Here is a 22,343-nt window from a genome sequence, read left to right as displayed (position 1 = left end):
TCAGTGCATGTGTTTGTCATTGACACATAGGCTCTCATTTCAGCTGGAAAGCCTTGCCTTTCATGTAGAAGCTGTTTAAAGGAAATGTTCCTACTTATCTCAAAGCCAGAGAGAGTGGATAGGAGGGAGGACTTTGTTTGCCCATATCTTCAAACACACTGCATTTTGGGGATGCCAACAGGACTGTTTTAATTTGCTCCCCACAAAGGCAGACTTCTGCTGCTTTTCCTGAGATCCTGGCAGAAGAGTGTTTGTCTTTAATGTCACCATACGAGAGAGTGCAGCTGTGTTTATGGTGGGAGTTACCTGTAATTTATGTTCTAACTTAAATGTTTAAGAAGATTAGCTGTTTCCTTTCATTTAAAGACCTGAAATAGTTTTCTCTTTTTTCTTCTCTTTTCTTCCTTTCTCTTTTCTTTTCTTTTCTTTTCTTTCTTAAGCTCAACACTCCTACAAATTTTTAACGACCAGGAAGGTGGTTAGAAGATCAGGATTTCTGTTCTCTGGTACCGAGTTGGAATTGTTAAAATGGTAGCATTTCAGAATGTAAACATATACTTAGTTTCCAATCTAGGAAAACAGAAGCAAATGAGGCAAAGCTAACCACACTGGCTATCTAAATGAGGGCAGGACTTTTCTTAGGAGGTTTATGAGACCCAAGCTGATCATATCCTAGGTCTCTCTTCTCACTTACTGTTTTGTTATAGGTCAGATCACAGTAAATCTTATTATCCTGAAAACTTGACTTCCAAGGATGTGAGGGGAAAGTGAGCTGGGTCAACACCACTCAAGTTTTGGGACTGGGAAGACAGGGGCAGTACGGAGTGATTGTGGACTGATCGACTATAATGGAGCCCCGAAGTTCTGTTTTATAAGCATGAACAGATTCCTTCCCTCATCCCACCCAGTGAAATATGTTTTTTTTTCTCATCTGGGAACTAGAAAGGAAAACTATTTCCTTCTCCAATGCGAATGGAATTTGGAGCCCTTTGTTCATTTACCTTTTAGGACCTTTTCTCTAAAACTAACCTTCCATTGAAGAGTTTACTAGAGTCGCCAATGAAAATTAAAATGTAGCATCATTTTTACTCATCAATTCAGCAAGCATTTATTGAGTACCTGCTTTATGTGGGCATTGTGTAAGGAATAGAAAGATGAGAGTGGGCTACGTCGATACAAATACATTTAACAAATTATGATAAATGCTTTAATAAGTCATCTAGCTGCTGGTTAAATAGTCAGTTGCTGCTGGTTACAGATATCCAAAAAGACAAAAGACTTTGAGATCTAGATTTAGTGTGTTTATGATAGTTTCTTGGTCTAGGAGTCTTGAGGCCATTTGACAAAAGTCAAAGAGGTTAATCTGGCCTGACTCATTTTTGTTAACCTATTCACAATAGTGATGCTATTTTCTTTTCAAGATTTTATTTATTAGAGAGAGTGTGTGAGCAGGGGGAGGGGCAGAAGGAGAGGGAGAGGAGAATCTCAAGCAGACTCCTCGGTGAGCGCAGAGTCCCACTCGGGACTGGATCTCACCACCCTGAGATCATGACCTGAGCCAAAACCAAGAGCCAGATGCTTAACTGACTGAGCCACCCAGGTGCCCCGTGATGCTATTTTCTTTAATAAAATTTTCCAAATTCTCAGTAATAGTCAATTCTAGAATTTTCCTGGCACTGATTGTCGATTTCACTGCTTTGTACTTCTTAAAATTTTTTCTGAATATTGTTTGATCATTTATATTTTTCCAACTTTCCTCTATAGGCAGCACTGTCCATAGGGAATGGACAGTCAGTAATTACTATTTTATAACTAAGCCATCAGCAGTATGGGGGCTCACAGCCCTGCGTTAGCCTGGTCAAAGTCAATAGGACCATTGGGTTTCTGAGCATGCACAGAAGTGCACTTTGTCCACACGCTTCACACGAAAAAGTTCCAGAATTGCTAGACAAGTTCCCCTTGGCCACTTAGCTCCAACCACAGTGCCTTTCTAGGTTCTAGAAGCTTATTCTGAATTTGTTTCAAAGTTATTATAAAGATCTCTTACACAACTTTTTGATAAGTCTAAAATTATTTCAAAATAAAAAGTTCAAAATTTATTCAACTACTCACTGTTGGACATTTAGATTGTTTCTAAATATTTAAAAAAAAATAACTTTAGTGAATATCTTTGTCATGAATTTTTGTGTATATCCCTGTTAATTTCCTTATAATACATTCCTAGAAGTGAAAATGTTGGTTCCCAGTGTATGCATATTTTGATGCCTATTAAATTATTCTGTGAAGTTTCCCTTAATATGACCATTAGCTATTATAATTCTTAAAGTATTTTTCAATTTGATAGAAAACAATGGTACCTCACCGTTTTAATTTACATTTCTTCTGGTACTGAGGTGAATCCTAATCTTATGTTTATTACACATTTGTACTTTTTTGTGTGTGTGTAAAGGACCTGTTCATGACTTCTACATGTTTTACTTTTGGTAGTATTCCCATTTATCATAGTGATTTGTATGAAGTCATTGATGTAGTTCCAACTTGTGCCCTAATGTGGAGAATGTCTTTCAGTTGACAACCTTGGAGATTTTATGTTTGATATGTTAAGAGAGTGTGAGACTTTTGTCTTTAAAATTCTTCTCTTCAAGAATTGAAAGAATAACAATATATGAGCAACAGCACCCAAGTAACATCCAAAATTGACTTTCTCCACTGGTCATCACACTTTATGCTTAGATTTTGCTGAAGCACTTCACCCTTTTTGATCAGAAGGAGAGTTTCTGGTCCATACTGGTCTCTCAGGGAGTGGCAGAGCATGAGAATGAAACATACAATCTATAATCTACCAGCTCATGTCTCCTTTAGTGCAAAATCCAATACAGTACCCTTCTCTTTTGCCAAGCACCCCCCGCCCCTTTCTTTCACCTGTGGTTTTCTGGGAATTCAAATAAGACCTGTCATCTTGCTTCCTATCAGTCCTCCTCATGGATGGATACTTCCTGTGGTTCAGGCCTCTTTTTATCCCTGAATCTGTTCTTTTTTTAGAGAGAGAGCAAGTGCACGCACGTGCATGAGTTTGGGGGGTGGGTGGGGGTGGGGCTGGGGAGGGGCAGAGGGAGAGGGAGAGAGAGAATCTTAAGCAGGCTCCACACCCAGCACGGAACCCAACTCGGGGCTTGATCTCACCACCCTGAGATCATGACCTGAGGCAAAACCGAGAGTCAGACGTTTAACTGACTGAGCCACCCAGGCGCCCCTCCCTGAATCTTTTCTTTAAGAACTCTGTTGTTTTCCCCGCCTTCAGTTAGTTTTCCAGAAAAGTCTCCTCTGCTCCTAGCCTGACTTATCCTCTTAGAAAGTTCCCACATATTCTTAGGACTTAAACTAAAGGCTCAACTGGAGGCATGATGAGAGGTGATTTGATTGTCAGGGGGCACACGGGTATGGTGCTCGTAAGTTTAAAGTCCCTTATAAATAGAAGTGTGACTTACAGCCCATAGTTAAGCAGCTGATTTTGTTATTTTTGACGTTTCTATCATACTCTAGCTATAATCTATTTTTTCCTGTGAGAAGTTGGAGGACGTGTTTCCTGACTCCCATCCCTTTCAGTGTGAATTCTACTCTTGCTTCCTGGGCAGGTCCCCAGTCTCTAGTGGGCTTCTAGAACATTGTGTACGTGTCTCTCTTAAAATACTCCCTTGTTGCCTTGACGGTTCTCCCTTTATACGTTTTTTCCCCACCTATTATAACATAAACCTTGTCAGAGCTTATCCTGTGTCTTACTCATTTTTATGTTTTCCTCAACCCAAACGGTGCTTGATAAATGGAATGTCTTTGATAAAAGTTTAGCATTGTTAGCAATATGTCCATCTTTGTAGAAATTATATTTGTAGCGTGTAGCAATTGAGAAGTGTGGATTTTATTTTATATCCAATAGTTAACCACGTAATACATATATATATTATAAACTAAATAAAAAGAAAAGGAAAGTCTTCTGTAATCATACTGTCTAGAGATTACTACTGTTAATGTTTGGTCATCTATTCCCCCCAGAATTTGAAGAAGAAGAAGGGAGGAGAAGGAAGAAGGAGAAGGTGAAGGAAGAGGGAGGAAGAGGAGGAGAAGGAGAAGATTTATTGAGTATTTACTGTGTGCTAAGTATTACATAGATTTTCTCACTCAGGCCACATGTTAACCATATGTGATAGGTCACCCACTGTTTTCTGCATTTCAGAATGGAAGATGCAAAGGCTTAGGGAGGTTAAAGAACTTGCTCAAGATCACGTGACTGACAAATAGCTTAGTCTGGATTTGAACTCCCACGGTGTGAGCCTAAGCACACGTGAGTCAAAACAGCATATTGATCAAAGTGCACATCTCTAGAGCTGAACTTCCTGGGTTTAAATCTCCGTTCCTTCACTAACAAGCTGTGTGATTTTAGGCAAGCTAATTAATCTCTCATCAATTCCCATTCTCTCATTTTAAAAATGGAGTTAAGATGGTATTAGCCCTAAACTTGGCACAAAGTTGGAATGAGGATAAGAGAAAATAATTTATGTGACGTATTTATAGCACAGCTACCTATAGTAAATTTTGAATAATTTTTTTTGTCCAAGTATTCTCACAAATAATTAATTTGTGAGAATTAATAATTTATAATAATAATATAATAATATAAATATAATATAATTAATTAATATTAATATAATATAATTAATTATTATATTATATTATTAATATATTATATTATTAATATAATACAATACAATATTTTTAATTAATACAATTATTAATATATTATATTATTAATATAATATAATACAATATAATTTAATTAATATAATATAATATAATATAATATCATATAATATAATATAAATATAAATAATAATTTAAGTCCAAGTATTCTCACAAATAATTAACTCTTATATGGCTATAAATTAAATAAAAATTATCACGCTGTAATCCTCTTTGTTATCTGCCTACTTCACTTACTATACTATGAATGTCATTTTAGTTAATAGTACCATGTCATTCATAGGACCATACAGTATTCTACTCTTTGAATATACTGTAATCTATGTAACCAGTTTCCTGTTCCTCTAGGATGGGAACTTCATGAGATGGGGACTGTTCCAAGTTCAGTCCTGGAAGGTGCACAAGGTAGGTGCTCAATAAATATTTACTGAGTGAATGAATGAATATTATTGAAGTTGCTTTCAATTTTTCACTGTTAATAATATTTTAAAAAATTCTTTACTTCTAGGAGCTTTTGATGTTTCAAAATTTTCTTGTGTAGTAATACACAACCTTCCAGTCATTGCTTAAGAATCAAAATGTAATTCCTACACTGATGTAGAAACATGTTGTGTCTAAGGGTACCCATTTGGTTTAAGAGAAAAAATGCTGCGGAAGTAAAGATGCATGGTTATGTTTAAAATAATAACTTTAAAAAGTCTCTTTCATGAGATGGTTTTCAAAGAGTGTTTTACCATGTGGGTAAATTTTAACAAAAATTGCTCCAATTAGCTCCAAGTACAATGACATGCATAATGCTTTGATTACACATATGAAATTCATTTAGTCAAGAGACTTTGAGTAGGAAAAATGCAACTTTGTAAGAAAAAAAATCCCCATTACTATAATGATAAAATAACACCCCCTCCAAGATCTAATCACGTACACGTTTAGAAGAAAGCGTTTTATATCCTCTGTAACAGTAACATCTGGTGACTCTCGGACTGTTCCAAAGCAGCTCTACTCTGCTTTCACAATTCCATTTTGTGTTATACAAATCAGTAAAGTTGCCTGCAGAGATTTAGGGAACTTGGAAAAATTTCAATCTCACTTAAAAGATGTGCTACTATTTCTCAATACCTTGAGCTTGGGTGGAGTGTAGTAATGAGCCAGATGAATGAGGCAAGGAGAGCCACTTCACGTATTGTTATGATGTAGTTAACACCTTGGAGAATTTCTTCGAGGAGGTGATGAGACTGGCCAACAGAACTTACTGAGTAGAAGGAAAATAAATAGACTCTGACTAGCTTGAGGAACAGAGGTAGCAAAGGGAGGAAATCTAGAATCCAGCCCAGGGTGTACTCTTGGTGGAGAATGCTTCGTAATTATGTTTTTTGATGGCTTGAACTTAATTTTATTTCTTGGCATTGAACTGAAGTGTAAACCATGCAGTCTAGTTTGCTTCCTCAGATAGTATTCAAGTGGCTTCAGACTTGGTCAATTTGTCTTTCATTTTGATTTTGTTCAGTGTGAAAGTGATAGTCTCCAGCTCCCTGCAAGCTCCCTGAATCATAGTTTGTCCGAATGGCTACTGTCATATCAGTTGGAGCCAAGACTCTGAAAACTTAATAAGAGACATTGGAGACCTGTGAACAATGGCTAAGCAGTTAACTAGCCATTTTAGAAGGAAGTAATCCAATGATATTTTGGCCTAAAGTTCACTTACACCTAACCGAATAGCAGAGTGTGAAGGAAAAATAATCTTACTAGGGTTTCCTTCCCTCAGCTTCGCTTTTTATTTGTTTGCTTCTCAGTTTTTCCTCCTGTTCTCTCCTTCTGATACTTTCTCTTTTTTTCTCCCCTTTAAACATGTTTCTCCTTAAAAAAATAAAAAATAGGGGCACCTGGGTGGCTCAGTTGCTTAAGCGACTGCCTTCGGCTCAGGTCATGATCCTGGAGTCCCTGGATCGAGTCCCGCATCGGGCTCCCTGCTCAGCAAGGAACCTACTTCTCCCTCTGACCCTCCCCCCTCTCATGTGCTCTCTCTCTCTCCTTCTCTCTGTCTCAAAAAAAAAAAAAAAAAAAAAAAAAAGCTTTAAAAAAAAAATAAATAAACATGTTTCTCCTTTATTCTTATATTCTCCTTCCTCCCTCCTCCCCGCTGCTGCCCCCTTGCCTCTCTCTCATTATTTCCCCTTTCTTCACCCACCCCTCCACCAATTTTTTAAGTGCCCATGGAGCTAAATTAGTGAAATAGTTTTATTGTTTGAAATTTTTAAAATAGTTTGAGGATAACGTTTATTTTTCCAAGGAAAAAATTATGCTCGACTTTTTCTGTTTTGTTTTTGTATTTTAGAAAGAGTGCATGAGTGGAGTGGGAGTGGGGGTGGGTGGGGACGGGGGCAGGGGAGGGGCAGAAGGAGAGGGAGAGAGAGAATCTCAAGGTTCCATGCTCAGCGCAGAGCCTGACACGGGGCTCGATCTCATGACCCTGAGAATATGACCTGAGCAGGAACTAAGAGCTGGAGGCTCAACCAACTGAGCCACCCAGGCACCCTTCACTTTTTCTGATCTTAGTTTTATTACCTAATTTAAAGCACTTGAATAAAGTCAAGCACAGAAATATCAGTACATTAAATCTTAGCAATTAGTATACTCTTGATTCCCTTTGGATCAGTTGACCTTGAAAGAAAAAAGATTTCCTGTGTTTTCTCTGAACAACTTAAGATGGACGGTTGCTGTTACCCTTATAAGTGCTCTTAAAGATGGAGTATCCACCCATTTCCCAGTTCCCTATTTCAGTGGGTCATGATCAACTTGTCTACCCCCATTTTTTTTTTCAGTGCACTTTACGCTCATATTCTTTTGTTTGAGCCTTAGTGGAAAGAACAAATGGACAATGTCCTCCTTAAAGTAATGGTTCAAGTTCTAAAAAATGGCTCTTAGGCCACCTTGAAGGTGGACCAAAAATCCAAAGGTGGACCTATTTTTATAGCGTAGTTTGTGGACAGAGCTTGGGCTTTGGAGCCTGACACTTGGGTCCCTGGGCAAGGCATTTACACCCTCTCAGCATCTGATTCCTCCGTTATTAGAAAACATTCAGAGGACTGTTGTGAGAATTAAAAGAATTTAAACCGGCAGAAGACAGCATAGTGCCCCCATGTGGAGAGATTCTGATAAATGGCAGCATAAACCCTAGGAACCCCCCTGTAAAAGGTTCTTTCCATAGGAATGCTACTGATTCCCTTTCCTACCTCTCCATGACCCATAAATAATGAGGGTGATCTGGGAATATTAAAATCGGAGTGATCAAAGAGCATTAGGTATTGAGAGAAAGGGAGAAACAGACAGTTGGCCTACTTACCTTGTGCCTCTTTGGTAGCTGTGTGACTAAACTTGGAGCTTCCTAATGTAGAGGTAGGAGAAATAGTGGACCTATCATTTGCTGAATTAACTTTTTTCAAACACATTGTGGAAGAGGGCCTGCCCCTGGGGTTGCCCCTCCTCCACCCCCCATAGGCATTGCACAAGTACCTGGTTGGTGGGGAAGCCGAGCAAATGTGATAAACTCTCTCACTCAAATGAAAGAGTTACACAAGACATTGTCTTATGTGTTTATATGTTTGTGTGTGTGGACGTGTGTTTGTCGGAAGATAATCGAATCAAATCCTTCTCTTAGCCATACTTGAAATGCTTCTAAGACTTAAAAAAAAAAAAATCTCAGTTACATGTTCTTGGGTACTTTCTCCAAATTAACCTTAAAATGCTGAGACCAAAATCAATCCAGTCAGAAAAATGTTATCATGAAAATTTATATTGGCCACGCTCTGAAGGTTTCAATAGCTCTTAATTGCAGGTCAGTGTTCACTGTGAGCTGGGTTGCCAACAGTTTTATAGTGACATCATGAGTAGTTAAAGTGGTCAGGCTTGCAAGTGATTTACTTTCTAACCAAATAAATGAGAATGAATTCAAAAATTTCTCTACAGTGACATCACTTTTACTTGCTTTTATTATGCTTCCCTGGGTAAAGAATGGAGAGTGGCATTATGGCTGGCAGGTTGGAATTTTCCCTGATCCAAGATGTGAACATTATTGGTCACGACTCTTGTGAACAGTTTATATGAAGATAAAACTGGCGGGAAATGGGATGCATTGGGCCAGCATTGATGCTGAAGTAGAACCCTAATGCTTTAATAATGCAACGTTTTGTTTATTGAAATTCATCCTTCTCAGAAATACCTATGGATACAGGGTCTTGATGAGTGATAGAGTAAGAAAATGGATCTTTAAGGGGATCTGTATATGGTATAGTATAAGATAGTTCTGGTGCTGTCAAGACAATAAGGAGAGATGGAAGTTAGACACCAAAGGGGTTGCAGATTAAAGGTATGGACAGCTAGTCTTTAAGGAAACCAAGAGAATGAAGAATAGCCACCTTGCCTCTTGGGTGGTCATAGAAGAAGATGACACTTACTTCTCAGAATCTGAAATGGTATAAGAAACTCTGAGTTTGAGGGATTTTCTTCAGACCACAGACCTTAAAGATGTGATGAGCTAGGCTGTGGGAAGGGTCTGAGTCCATTCACTGGAGTTTCCTTTTCTTCACAGTTTCAGGAGAGAAAGGAGGAATAGGTAAGAGAATGGGATAGTGAGAGGAAATCATAGGAGAGACAGTCTTCCACAGGTGTCCTGTATTTCTACACCTCTTGCTGAGTAGACCAAGAAAGTAAGGCCAAGATCACTTGATACGCAGGCCATTTCTCAGGGCTGTATTTGCAGTGAGCAGCCTTGAGGGGTGAAGTAATGTCTGCTTCTCGGACAAAGTGGAGGCTTGCTTCCAATGGAATGGTGAGTTCCCCAAGCTCCATGTTCCTCGCCAATAGTTCCCCCACTGTGTGCAGGCATCCCTCAGGGTCCTCTGTTCCTCTGTGGGATTTGGAGGGCAAGTGACCGATGCCCAATACTAATGCTCATACTGCATGTTTTGCCATGAGTAAAGTCCTTTGTCTCTAACCCAGAGATCTTGTGTCTTCTGTCAGCATCCATGAAATAGTAATGAGCTAATTTATTAGTTTGTAGCTAGGTTAAAATCAAACCTCAGACCTAAAGGAAAGGGATACAATTATTTACAGAAATGTTTAGAAAGAACACGAGTCTTCACCAACGCATTTTCTTTTCCTCTGTCCCTCATGAAGTTGTTCAATCCTCTTTAAAAACCATTCATAAACTCTGAGATTCTTGGCAATGCTATAGATAGAATTCTTGGACTTCTTAACTTTGACCTCTAAAATCAGTGAACTTCCTGAATTCTTCTGAGGCACATGAAAGACTTGATGAGAGTGCTGATGTGTTTGATACCAGACTGATGGGGTCTTGGAGGTGGTCCAGCCATTCTTGCCTTTAGGCTATACTTAAATCAGGCTGCTTTTCAAATATCTCCACAGAATGAGTGAGTTTAGCTACATTCCCTCAGGAGCCTATTTCATTTTTTCCCTTTTAGGACATTTCTCTCTGCTTTAGAATTTAAATAGAAAAAAGAGAATGAAATCTTATCATTTAAAAATTTTCCTTTTGTGGGTTAGAAATGGATCATACCCTGAGAGAAAAAAAATCTTGAAGTTCACTGTCATTGTCTTTCCTCAAGGCTGAATGGTGTTCCAATTTTCTTTAAAATATTTCACTGTGAATCTCATTCCTATAACTATTTTCTGCTGGTTTCCTTGGGGAAAGTTGGGAAAGAACTTTACTTGTATGTTCTCAAGGTCTTTTGACCTTGCTATACCTTACATTTTCTTTCTGCCAGAGACATTTTTCTTTTTTAAAGATTTTATTTATTTATTTGACAGAGAGAGAGACAGCGAGAGCAGGAACACAAGCAGCAGGAGTGGGAGAGGGAGAAGCAGGCTTCCTGCCGAGCAGGGAGCCCGATGCGGGGCTCGATCCCAGGACCCCAGGATCATGACCTGAGCCGAAGGCAGACGCTTAACGACTGAGCCACCCAGGCGCCCTCTGCCAGGGACTTCTATGAGTACCATTTTCTAGGGGTTGTATTAAGCCAATTCCTCAGTTGGGTCATTGGGATGATTAAGTTCTAAGACTACTTCCAGTATAAGGTTTTGAGTTTGTATTACTTGAGGATCACATATCCCCATTGTGTGTACACCTCTGTAGAATATCATCACCCTCTACCCATTCTATCCAAAAGTGCTCTAGATCGCATGACCAATTTGCCATGATTTGTCTAAAAGAACATGTGCTTCCAAGGGTGCGCTTCAGCAAGAGACCCCGCCATTTCCACAAGCTTCCCTTACAGATATGGCTTGTCTTGTGTTTCAGTGTTTAGTAATAGTAATAGTGTCATTACTATTGATATTGTTATCTTACAGTTAAGAAAAACAGGTCTTTATTTTAAAGGTCAAACAGCACATATGTACAGTGGCCCATGTATTAACATAGTCTGACAGAGAAGTACTGTAACTGGTTTTCCTTTTGACTTTCTCAGCCATTTACTTCTCAGTCAACAAATGTTTATTTGAGACTTAGCTGGTGCAAACAGCTGAGATTTAATTATCTGATTGAGTACAGTAACTGATCGTGTAGCTGTTTGCCATCAATTCTTTCTTTTTTTCCTTTAATTCCTTAGTGATAACTTCTGTGGTATAGGATTTCTTGGGTTAGGATGGAGTTAACGTGAATAATTGGGCAAGTGTGTCCTTTGAGACAGTCTTGAGAGAAGATCATTAAAACTCTGCTCAATTATGTACTTTTTAAAATTAATTTTATTTATTTATTTATTTATTTATTTATTTATTTTATTTATTTTTTGACAGAGAGACAGCGAGAGAGGGAACACAAGCAGGGGGAGTGGGAGAGGGAGAAGCAGGCTTCCCGCAGAGCTGGGAGCCCGATGTGGGGCTCGATCCCAGGACCCTGGGATCACGACCTGAGCTGAAGGCAGACGTTTAATGACCTAGCCACCCAGGCACCCCTCAATTATGTACTTAAGCAGTGAGGTTTTTCTTTTTTTTTCCTATGAATTTTATTTCTGCTCTTAGAAGCCTTACTTTGACTTGTACTGTAATCAACAGTTTTAAGTGTCCTAGCTGTCAATCTGCCGACCATTAAAACCTTATATTTTTGCCTGTGAATCATATTTAGCCAAACTTTAATAGCTTAAGCAGAGTCAGAAATATGATGTTGTAGAATGACTTTTATTTATGTGCAAAGATATTTGCCAATGACGATTGTCACTTTCTTCCTCTGGCTCATATTCATTTTCTGATTGTTCTGTTGTTAATACCTATAAACCTGGTGCAGGATCTATTGCTTAGAGTGAGGGTTTTTAATTGTTGAAAGGGCCAATGCATCCCAATAGGGCTTACTGTGATCTTGCCATATTTTGAAAAACCCAGTATCATGGATGTTAATATTGGAGTGTGTGGAAAAAACCTCATTCTTGTTGGTATTTTAAATCCTCTTGGCCTCCTTGGCCACTGTTGAAAAAGATGGCCAGATGTGGGGGGGGCTTTGACCAGATTCATGCAGGTACATTCTGACTGCCCCTCACCCAGGCTCTGGGGCATGTGCCTCTTACTCCCCAACCCACAGATTCTCTGACACTGCAGGCTGGGACACCTGTGGAAACCCCGCTGGCATTCATGTATATGTAAGGTGTTGGGTGAGGGAGTCATTGCCCCTAGGAATGTGACCCATGGTTGATCCAGTTGGGCATGCCAACCTTCTTTTTTTCCAAGTAGGTAGATATTATTCATTTATTTAATTTTAGTGAAGTGTGGTTGACATACAATATTGCATTATTTTCAGATGTACAGCATAGTGATTCAACAAGTCTGTTATGCTGTGCGCATCACAACTGTAGCTACCATCTGTTACCACACAGTGATATAACAATAGTATTGACCATATATCCTCTGCTGTACCTTTTATCCCCATGACTTACTCATTCCACAACTGGAAGCCTGTATCTCCCACTCCCCTTCACTCGTTTTTCCCATCCCCCCCCCATAACCATCAGTTTGTTCTCTGTATTTATACGTTTGTTTCTGCTTTTTGTTTGTTTTATTTTTTAGATTCCTCATATAACTGAAATCATATGGTATCTGTCCTTCTCTGACTTAGTTTCACTTAGCATTATACCCTCTAGGTCCATCCATGTTGTCGCAAATGGCAAGATCTCATTCTTTTTTATGGCTGAATAATATTCCTCTGTGTGTGTGTGTGTATAATATATCTTCTTTATCCATTCATCTATGAAGGGATACTTGAGTTTCTTCCATATATTGGCTATTATAAATATTGCTGCAGTAAACATAACAATTATGTATCTTTTTAAATTAGTGTTTTCATTTTCTTTGGGTAAATACCCAGTAGTTAAATTACTGGGTCATATGATATTTCTATTTTTAATTTTTTGAAGAACCTCCATACTGGTTTCCATAGTCGTTGCACTGGTTTACGTTTCCACCAGTCATGCATTCAGGTTGCTTTTTCTCAATATCCTATGTTTTCTTCTAGGAGTTTTATGGCTTTGTGTCTTATTTTAGGTCTTTATTTTGAACTTATTTTTGTGTATAATATAAGAGATTGGTCCAGTTTTGTTCTTTTGCATGTAGCTGTCCAGTTTTTCCAGCACCGTTTATTGAAGAGACTGTCTTTTTGCTGTTGCATAGTCTTGCCTCTTTTGTCAGAGACTAATTGACCATAGAACTTTGACCCTTGAAGGTATGGTACAGAGATGCCAAGATGGCCAGTGATTATTTAAGTGGTGGTGGATGTAGGAGTCCAGTGGCGTAATGATGAGTGTCCAGTGTCCGCTCCCCCAACGGCAGAGTCCAAAGGCATTCCCATGAAATGATTTTGACTTTCATTTGGCTACTCCCTTGGTTTCTGACCATTTTTTCGGTTTTGTTTTTTAATTTCCATGTTGATTCTGTGAGCTATCCAATAGCTTTCTAGTAAATCACTTTTCTGCTTAGGTAGTTCCTACTGTTTGCAACCATGAGCTCTAACTTTGTAAAATGAGAGTTTGGCTAAAAATGACCTCTATAAGATGATCTCATCTTCTTTACTGCTCTATTATTATGTTGCTTCTGTTTCATCAGTGTGTGGGCTGTTGTGAAGTTTTTTTAAAAATTTTTTAAAAAGATTTTATTTATTTGTTCATGAGAGAGAGAGAGAGAGAGAGAGGAGGCAGAGGGAGAAGCAGGCTCCCAAGGAGCAGGGAGCCCGATGCGGGACTCGATCCCAGGACTCTGGGATCATGACCTGAGCCCAAGGCAGACGCTTAACCATCTGAGCCACCCAGGCATCCCTGTTGTGAAGTTTTTATTTTCCTTAAATAAAAGCAATGCATGATATTAAGCTTAAGTTGCTAGTTTTTCTCGGGGTTGTCTTTTGAGAAGATGAGTGTAAAGAGCAGAGAACTAAGTATCAGTGTGATTCTTAATAGCCCTGAGGCTATTTTATGAGTGTTTTAAATTAATTTTATGAACTAAAACTCAACTGGGTGATTTATTATAAAGTTAATGGAATGCCTTTCTTTCTGTCCCTCCCTGTTATGGGTATTAATGATCACCAAGGCAAAATAAAATTTCCACATATGAACAGGAAAAAGGGAAGGTTTGTTGCTGTCGTTGTTGTTATATACTATTAACTCTGCTCAATGTGTGGTGACTGAAGGGTCTGATGTTTGCTGGTCTTTCTCAGTCTTGAAGACAGCAGGAAGGATCTGGAATGGATCTAGATTGGTCTAGTTAAGACAGGAGAGAGATACAGGGAGGCCCAGATGAAAGAGCCACAGTTAAGTGCTACAGCCTGAGGAGGCTTCAAGTCTACATGGGGAAGGGTAGAGAGGCAGAGGGATGGTAGCTCAGGAGGAATTTTTGGGAAATGGAGATGTGTAATGGGGAGTTTTGGAGAGAAATACTTTGTGTGCGATAGAAACCATCTCCTTCTCCCCCGAGATATCACAAAATCCATATTGCTTACTGATACCTCTGGGGTAGCTCGTCTCTTCATTATGGAGGAGGTGAAGTGTAGGGCGAAAATAGAGACAGCGTGTAAAGGCAGTCAACACTTGGGTTCTAGAAATCATTTTTGTAAAATCCCTTAAATACCATTTCTTACTGTCCTAAACTGGGGCTCAGTTGGAGACATAGTAAGATTCATGCCCAAAGGCTCTTTTCTTATGTTAGATCTATTTTCACACAGATTTGGCCTCTTTTTCACACAGATATGGAGGACTAGCATTTCCTGAGGATCTACTGTGCACAGGTCACTGAGCCAATTGCATACCGGGGAGGGGGAGTGGCACAGTGGGAGTCGCCTGCTCCCAGCGAGAGACGCATTCAATAACCAGGTTCATTTAGAATCCTCTGTGGATTGTAATAACAAGAAGCAAGTCAACTTTTAGTGGGTTTTCTTATTGTTTTTAAATTCTCTTACCTGCACCTGGGTGAACAGCTCCTCTCCATAGCAAGCCTGGTATGCCACTGCTTTGAGGTTTTCCTATATTATCTGTTTCACCACTTAGAATAACCCTATAAGGATTCTAGATGAGCCTTGAAGGACACTCAAGGCTCACCCAAGGACATTGCTGGACAAGAGCAGAGAGTCGGTATTTCAACCCAGCACATTCGGTGTGCAGACCTCTGCTGTCCCCACTACATGTCCTGCCTCCTCAAAGCAGCCTGGAAAATCCATCAGAATGTGGGTTTTTTTTTTTTTTTTTTTTTCCTGTTCTAGGATTTGGCAGATTACCTCTGCCCTCTCTTCAGCTTCTCCCCTCATGGGGGGTAGAGTCCCACTTTGGGCAATGGGTAGTACCTCTTCTGTCCCTAGTGACACAAATACTTTGGTTGTCTTGAGTCTCTGAAGCTCTTACGATTTTAGCTTTGTGAAGAGACCCATATACAAGCATTGACTAAATTCAGACCTACAGGACGGTACAGCTGTCTTACTTCCCTAATGTGTTTGGCTCATCCTCAAGAAATAAACATAAATAGCCTTGCTGTAGCTGCTTTGTGATTAAAGGCAAGTCTCTTGCATGAAAAAGTTTCTCTCTTAAAAAGTAGCTTAAAGTGATCTAATTATCATGATGAGGTATCAAAACTAATTTACTCTTAATTAAAGTGTGCCCTTTTTATATGCCCATAGTAAAAGGATGTGAGCACAAGAGCAGTAAATTAGGAGTTCAAAGCAGTTGAGAATGTTTGCTTTGGACCGAATGAAAGATTAAGCAGCTATAGAAAAATCCTTCTTGACTGCTTTTGAGTTGCAACGTTCTTTCTCCCTATCCCCCCATTTTTAGCCCCCTGTCTTCAATTCTGAATATCTGTTGTTAAAATATATTTACCAAAGGTAGATTAATTTCCCCTTGCTGTTTTCATGGTTAAAAGATTTTTCTTGCTTATAAATTAACACTAAAAACATTTTTGACACAAGTCTAAACAAGACAAACGTATGGATTAGATTTGTTTTGAAATAAACATGGCTTTAAGGCTTGTCTCTGGTAGTGGTAGCCCAGGGAGGGAGAGAGAAAAAGGCATTTTGGCCTTTTGTAAGATCCAAACACTTAGTATTTTTAGGTCGGTCACCCCCAGCAATACAGATGTCCTCATTCTTTGAACAATACCCCCATTCAACTGGACTCCTACAAATGTTGTGAGTCTGGGGTGAGGGGAGCTGGTGAAAACCTTCCTGTTTGTTTTCCGTCTCCCTCCCACTCTCTGGCCCTCTATTTTAGGATGTAAGTTGACTATGGGCTATCATCCTCTTAATCTAAATTTTTTGCCAATTAAATTATGCTGCTGCCCTTAGTTTCATTTTTGTCCAAGTTTGGGCCATAGACCACCTGCATCAGAACGAGCCAAAGTGCTTGTTAGAAATGCAGAATCTCAGGGGCACCTGGGTCGTGCAGTTGGTTAAGCATCTGACTCTTGATTTCGGCTCAGGTCGTGATCTCCTTGTAGTGAGATCGAGCCCAGAGTCAGGCTCTGCGCTCAGTGCGCTCAGTGCGGAGTCTGCTTGAGATTCTTTCTCCCTTTCCCTCTGCCCCTCCCACTTGTGCGATCTCTCTAAAATCTTAGAAAAGAAAAGAAATGCAGAGTCCCAGGTTCCACACCGGTCCTTATGAATGTATATCCTCATGGGTAGAGCTCAGGGATCTGCACTTTAACGAGATTCCAAAGCACACTGAAGTTTGAGGTCTTTTGTAATCAGTACTAGCTGAAGGTTTAGTCATGTTAAACTGTTACTATGATATTCCAGAACTAGATTTAGGTAATAGTAATTTAACCACTGTTTGAATTTTCAGTTCCACTAGGATTTATTGATTCCCCTACAGTGGTGCCAGGCTTTTTCATATTCATTCTTTCACATACCAGTAAATTTTCTGGTGAAGGAAGTGTTTTATCCCACAGTGAAGATGAAGGAACGGAGACTCCCACATAGTAGGTGACTTGTCCACCCAAGCTTCTACAACTAGTTAATGGTGAAACTAGGATTTGGATCAGGTTTCTGACTCCAGAACCCAATCTCTTCCATTCCTACTAAAGCTCTTCTTTTGCCAAATTCCGAGTCTTTCTGGAACTTCTGCTATGGGCCAGGCCCTGTTCTGAGTGAAAGGAGACAAGAACCGTGTTTCTCCAGACCCCATTTGAATGGGAAAAGATAGTCAACAGCTCAAATGCACCTGAGTGTACCCACTCTAGAGAAAATGCAATAAATGAAGATTCTAAACCAGAAAAATGACATTCTTATCCTTATTGTCACATGAAACTAAGTAAGACATTATTAATCTGAAGGGCTAACAGAGTCCTTAGTTATATCTAGCAGAATGTGAGAATTGCCCGTAAAATATTGATTAATAAGGATTCATGGGGAAATACATCATCTGAAAATTCACTTCTATCTCATAAATCATCGTAGCTATGATCCACTGGTCAGATTGGAAAGAATTGTCAAGCTACTTAAGCACTCACCCATGTGACACATTACGCAAACAGTCTTCACCCATCACCTCGAGCATCTGAGCCTCCAGAGAAATGAATGGATCCAAAAGAGAACAAAGGTAACCGTCTCCCCTCTCGGCTTAGGTCACGGGAGCCTCATGCCCATTATATTTTGGAAGAAGCTTGAACAAATGTCTTTCTGGCATTCCCGAGAGAGCACTTTTATTTATTTATTTTACTCTGATGGTGGTTCTGCCCCTTCCTGAAAGCAGAATTAAAATGAGCAACCAGTGTGAGAGAGAGCCCAAGGCTTCTGCATCCCCCATGTCTTTCCTCAAATCCACTGAGCTTACCTGAAAACTGTGCACTTCAGCTTCCTTCACCTACTTCCCCGCAGAAGTGCTTCCCTTGACCTTCACTTCTCAGGGATCTTGGGGGAGTCGATGAAAGAATGAATCCCGTGAGGACTACGCGTGCATCCTCAACATGGCTTTGGAGACCTTGCTCCTGTTTTCCTATGCGGATCTATGAGTTCTTCGAACCTGATGCTCCGAGGGGTCTTGCTCTCCTGACCGACGCCGCCTGGAGTGTCTTTCTCTCTGGGAATGCCCGGCTGACCCTCTGTGTGTGTAGCTCAGATGTTACTGCTTCCAGAACACCCCCTCTTATTCCTCCCTTCTGAGGAGCGAATTGTTCTGCCCTCCCTACCCAACCTCTGCATATCGAACGTAGCTTCTACAGCTGCATTTTTCACTCTTTCTTGTCTGCTGCTTCAGAGTTACCCTGAGTTATCATGAGGATGATACTCGTGACTTAGCCGTCTCTAGGTCCTTGGCATTTGTCCCATGGGAGCCACGTATAACTTTTGTGCATCCAGTCGAAACTGGCCTAAGTTTGAGATTAGTAACAGGAATATGGTGAATACAACTAAGCCTTTAAAAAAAAAAAGATTTTATTTATTTGTCAGAGAGAGCACAAGCAGGGGGAGTGGCAGGCAGAGGGAAAAGCAGGCTCCCCGCTGAGCAGGGAGCCCGATGCAGGACTTGATCCCAGGATGCTGGGATCATGACGTGGGCCAAAGGCAGGCACTTAACTGACTGAGCCACCCAGGTGTGCCAGCACTAAGCCTTTAATACTGAAAAAGAGTTGTTCTAATAACTGAAAGTGGCCAGGAAGGTTGGAATCTGTCCCGGATGTCACTAAGGGACCTACTATTCAGTGGAAAGGGGGCTCAACAGAATCAGGGGCCATCTGCTGAAAGACATTAATCTCTTTCCTGCTTATACTGCTAGAGCTTTAAAACCCCTCCATAAACTGGTTGTAGTTGGGATGGGTATGAGGACTGTCTTTGCAATTGTAATCCAGCATCCATTCTCCCTTCTCCTGGTAACAGGTCCCTGAATTTGCTTTGGAGAGTTCTTTCTCCCTTGTCATAGATTCCTGTGGGGCTGTCAGTGAAGGCACCAACTCTCTAGCCAGTTAGCCAGAAAGGGGGCATGTGGTGTGAGTAAGGCCAGAAGGCCAGTCTGTCATGGGAAATTTAATCTCGAGAAGAGAGACCCCCAAGCTTGAAAGCGTGGAGCTCCTTCACGTGTGGGTCCCACCCTGAAGAAACTGTCCCTTAGTTTCTGTTCCAGACCCTAAGTGGCATTGGTTCCTGTCTCTCCTGAAGCCTGATGCATTTAGTCGCTGACCATCTACTCAGTCAATACTTACTGTACATTATTTGAGGTCCTGGGGATTTGGGGTTGAACAAGACCGGTAAGTCCCCACTGTCATGGGGCTGACGTTCTGTGCTGGTTCTTCAGCTCTTCCTTGCTCTTGGAGCTAGCCTGTATCCTTCTAAGAAATTCCTTTTCTGCTTATCTTAGCCAAGCTGGTTTCTGTTGCTTGCAGCCACAACCCTGGCTGACCCGGTGTTCACGTCAGCCCTCCTCACCCTCCGGATCTGACCCAGCCCATGCTCATCTCACCACATTGCCAGGCACAGCCAAAAGCCCAAAGATACCAAAATGTAGCAGACCCTTGGCATTTGCTGGTTGTTTTCACATTTGACTGTTTGACGAGGACACAAATGGAGTCCAAGTCACAGGTATTTTCTGGGGATACAGCCCAGGGTACTTTCTTCTGCCTTTGTGCTCTTTCATAGTAGAATGTTCTTCCCTTTCTACAGTTGTCTGCCTGACAAAATTCTGTCTTTTAAGATTTAGTTCAAACTTCAGTGGTGTCTCCACAAACCATAAGTGACTCTGAATCATAGGAAACAGAGGGTTGCTGGAAGGGAGAGGGGTGAGGGTGGGGGATGGGGTCACTGGGTGCTTCATTGGGTTCTTACGAAGATGGAGTGAGATGACATATGTAACCTTGCCTAGCTCAATGCTTGATACAGAGGCACTGCTTAAAATATTTTAGTTCCCGGGGCACCTGGGTGGCCCAGTCTGTTGAGAGTCTGTTGTTTTCGGCTGAGGTCATGATCTTGTGGTCATGGGACTGAGCCCTTCGCCGGGATTTGTGCTTAGTGCAGAGTCTGCTTCAGATTCTCAATCTCTCTCTCTCTCTCAAATGAGTAAATAAAATCTTAATATTTTAGTTCCCTTTTGTACCAGTTAGGTCCTGGTGGAAGCAGATGACCCATTGAAATTAGGCTAATTTACAAAATCGGGCAGCATTTAAGAGAAGTGCAAGGAGCAGGCGCAGTGGTGTGGGGCCAAAGACAGTGGAGAGGCAGCTGATACCAGGCTGAAGGGATGAGGGGCGGGAGAGGGTTCATAGCTGAGTCTTGGAGAGAATGTAGGAGGACCAGTGACCTGTGGTGGAGGGACATAGCTACGGGACCTTGCAGAGAGGGAAATGGGAATAAATCCTGTCCCTCCGTTTCCCTCCCTGCTCCTGTGTTCCCAACGGGAGGCTGGAGGGCCAGGAGCCTATTGATAAAGCCCACAGAGGTCAGCTTTCCAGGCTATAGAACAGGGGGAGAAGAAAGGAAGGGGGGCTGGGAGAAGTGGACCAACGATCTTCTGTCCTTTATGTAGCAAAGTTAATCATTTAATCTCACTATACTCCTGTACAGAGAACCCAAGTATCATTTAACTGATCTTATCTTCCTTATGAACCCCTGCTCCATTCTCTCGGGTAGAACCATACAAAATGGCTGTTCTGTCGGTCAAAATGTGTTGAATGTTGATACTTTCTCATGGCCAACCCAGTAGTAAATTCATCCAGGTATAATCATTTAAGCAGTCTCTTTATGCCTGGGTCTGTTTATGAGTTCCCACTGACACCCCAGCCCCCCTTTTTTCCTTCACTAAGTTGAATATTATGTGTAGCTGAAGGCTAAGGTTCATCTCTGGACAACGACTTCCCCAATGCAGTGCTTGAATAAGATGGGTCACCAGCTCCAATGTTCTGGATGTTTCTGAACTCACCTCATCTTCGAGGTAGCTGGTGGAAGAGGAAAAGGTATCTGGAGCTTAACTGTCTCGCTTTACCTCGGTTTCCCCTTCTGTTTTAGCCCTTCATCAAGGAAGGACAAGTGTTTCTGTGCCTCTCCTCCCTGACTGGCTGGGACTCTGCCTCTGTCATTTCCTCCTCCTTCCTGGCCTCATGGTTTAGTTACCCTTTATGATGAAAAGGAATCAGGAAGAAAAACTGGCTTCTCCATTAAGGAAGAAAATTAGGAGGCAATTAAAAGTATTTGCTCTATTTGTCCCAGCTTATGAGACAGGAGCCCCTAGAATAGGAAGCATATTGAGTCACATCATTAATTTTCACCTTAGTGGGAACAAATGAACAAAAATCCTTTTTTTGAGAGTCGTTTTTGATGGGAAGGAGGGGAAAGGAAACATCAAAATCAAAAGTATCTCTGACCAAGAAGAGTGCAAGTGAGAGGTTAGGGAGATAAACTTCACCCACTTCCTGTTGAAGATACTGAATGGGCCTGACTGGTAAAAGTCTTGTTTTCCCCTTCAGATTCAGACACAGCGTGGGACCAGCCTTACTCCTTTATCTGTTTGTGACAGTGCTCCATCCTGGTATTTGGAGCTAAGTCAGGAGTTTTTATTCATCCCCTAACATGTCACTGATAAGAACAGTCTATTTTCCTGACACTGGTTTTTACAAACATTTCCATTCTATGCATTGCCTGGTCTGGCTTTTGTCAAGAATAGACAGCCCATTCCAGCTCTCGCCAAATGTCAGATAATGATGGCTGACCTTCTTTATGCTCCCGGGGGGTAGCACTTTGAGAAGAACTCACGGGGGAGGCGCGCGCGCATGCACATGCACACGGCCATACACATGGGGTCTTTGGTTTCTCCATTCTTTAAATCTCATTTTAACATTTTTTTTATTATGTTATGTTAATCACCATACATTACATCATTAGCTTTTTTTATTTTTTTAAAGATTTTATTTATTTATTTGATAGAGACACAGCGAGAGAGGGAACACAAGTGGGGGGGAGTGGGAGAGGGAGAAGCAGGCTTCCCGCTGAGCAGGGAGCCCGATGTGGGGCTCGATTCCAGGACCCTGGGATCATGACCTGAGCCGAAGGCAGACGCTTAACGACTGAGCCACCCAGGTGCCCCCATTACATCATTAGTTTTTAATGTAGTGTTCCATGATTCACTGTTTGCGTA

Source organism: Neomonachus schauinslandi, chromosome 13, assembly GCF_002201575.2.
Source record: "Neomonachus schauinslandi chromosome 13, ASM220157v2, whole genome shotgun sequence".
NCBI classification, from domain to species: Eukaryota; Metazoa; Chordata; class Mammalia; order Carnivora; family Phocidae; genus Neomonachus; species Neomonachus schauinslandi.
The sequence above is the reverse complement of the archived record's forward strand: the minus strand, read 5'-3'. Positions refer to the sequence as shown.